This window comes from Penaeus monodon, chromosome 36, assembly GCF_015228065.2.
Source record: "Penaeus monodon isolate SGIC_2016 chromosome 36, NSTDA_Pmon_1, whole genome shotgun sequence".
In the NCBI taxonomy this organism is placed as follows: Eukaryota; Metazoa; Arthropoda; class Malacostraca; order Decapoda; family Penaeidae; genus Penaeus; species Penaeus monodon.
The window spans coordinates 18,459,186-18,461,685 of record NC_051421.1 but is presented as its reverse complement, the minus strand read 5'-3'; positions in this window follow the sequence as shown (position 1 = coordinate 18,461,685).

Here is a 2,500-nt window from a genome sequence, read left to right as displayed (position 1 = left end):
GTGTGGTTACCCTACGGGTCCACTTCAAAACTACCGTCCCTCTAGGTGGCCACTTGAGGGTTTTCAAGGGACAAAGAATAAGGGAGGATCTGTGCCCGTGGGTTCACCAATGGCAGTCTCTGACCGATCACAGAACTTGACGACCTGACGGACCCAGTTGCTCTATGGGAGTTCTTCAAGCGTGAGACACTCGAAGCAGCCCAGGAGTCCATTGGCATATGCCCGAGGGCAAGACAGAATTACATCTCCCTGGAGACATTGGAGGCCACTGAAGCATGTCACATGGCTCGGCCTGAATGGTGCAATCAGGTCTTGCGATAATCCTTGGTGCATTAGCTCGGACACTGCTGAGAAAGGACAAGGAACAAGTCATAGGAATCTTGCTGAGAAGGTTGAGGGTCATTCGTGTAAACGGGGGGGGGGGGACCTTCATCCTGCCTCTACCAAGCCATGAGACAGCTGAACTTTAAGCACTCCTCACAGATGACTGCAGTCCGATCAGCGGATGGACAATTCATCTCAGATCATGATTTGCGTTCGTGAACGTTGGGCTGAGTATTTTGATCAGTTGTACCAGGTGTAGACCCTCCAAGAGTTAGTTGGATGCAAGCAAATGTCACTTATACCTGGTGCTGGACCCACCCATCAGAGAGGTAACTCTTAACCTAACGGTGATGGATAGTTGATTTCTAAGTGATATCCCTACTGAACTTCTAAAGGTTGGGGGTGAAACCTATGGCTCGGGCTGGATGCAGTATTGACTTGCCATTTGGCAATCTAGGTACCATTCCCCCTGACCCGCCTGGGAAGGAAAAGGGGATCGTTGGGACTGTAGCAACTACTGTGGCATTACACTGCCGCAGCATGCCAGGCAAAATTTTTGCCCACATCTTATGAAAGGATCTGCAACCACAACGAGGCATCAGAGGCCGGAAACAGTCTGGATTCACCTCCTGGCACTTCCACAATAGACCAGATACAAGCACTTGGTAATGTGGAACGACGTCATGAGGTTGGTCATGGGTTTGCTTGCAGCCTACATCTACCTCAAGAAGGCGTTTGACTCAGTGCATGGTGAATTGCTATGGGGAGCCTGAGAATCAGGGGAATTCCAACGCAGATATTGGCCTGATAGAAACCTATATACCGGTAATGAAAGTGCTGGTAAAGTGTGCGGGGAGGGTCTGGCTCAAATTCTTCCCTGTTAACTCAGGGTGAGGCAAGGCTGTGGTCCTTGGACACCAATACTTTTCAAACACCTGTATGGACTGGATACTCGGGCAGGAGCTCTAATCCAAAGTCAGTGGTGGAGCAACAATGGGTAATATCAGGTCGAGGCTTGACTTCTTTGCCGATGCTTGTGATATACTATCTGAGTCCGGGAGTCATTGTTGCAGCTCTATGCATTAGCAACGAGCAAAACCCTTAGGCCTAGAGGTTCTACTGGACCAAGACCAAGGATTCATTAGGGGCCTGTCTGGAAATATATTCAGTCAAGTGACAGGGAGAGTTTTACATACCTTAGTAGCGTAGTCCATATCTCTGGTGTGCAGCACAAAAAGTCAATAGATGGATTGCGTGTTGGGCAACAGGAGCTATGAACTCGATCAACAAGAGCATTTGGAATGCAGTACCTGGACAGAAGGACCAAGCTACTGTCTCTTCAAGGCCTTGATACTCGCCAGGTTTGCTCTATGAAGGCGAAAACCTGGACGCTATCCAGTCCTTTGGAGTTCGTCTTGATGCTTTTTGTAACAATACATTCGTCAGATCATGGGGTACAGTTGGCAGGACCACGTGTCCAACAGACAGTTACACTGTAAGACGGCAGGGACCTGTTACTTGCATAATCCGGGATCGCCAACTCAGGCTATATGGGCACCTAGCTCGTTTCCCCGTAGATTGTAGCAGCACGACCCGGCAACCTGAAGTTCGGCATACTTCCAGGCTGGGACACACCAGGTCCACAGCCATGTCCGCGCTTATTGGACAGTGGGCTCCCTCATGTACTTAAGCTGCAGAATCCGAACCGAGATCAGCATTCCCCGATTCTCCAGAAGAACAAGACAACAGCAATAGCAACACAGGGACTGCCAGTCCTTAGCCGAATGGGGAGCCTGCCGGCTTCCCCGTTGATCTCCGACTTCACCTTCAGCACCCAGCCCTACCTGTGGGCACTGCCCATCAGGTTGTCTCTTTGCGAGACAACCCTGGGTGGAGGAGGCCTGAGGGGCGATCCAGGAGGTCACGGCTTGGGGAGTTTGACGAGACCTATCGCGAGGGAAATTTGAGATGGGCCTGCCTAGAGATCCTCTGGTTGGAAGTGAAGGGTGGATGCGGCCATCCGCCCCGTCGGCGTAAGCCCTTTATAAGATATATATATATAATATATATTATAATATAAAATTTTAAAAAAAATAAATAAAAATATTGGGGGCCACAACACCCCCAAAACACAACACCACACACCACACACAAAAAAAACAAAAAAAAAAAATAT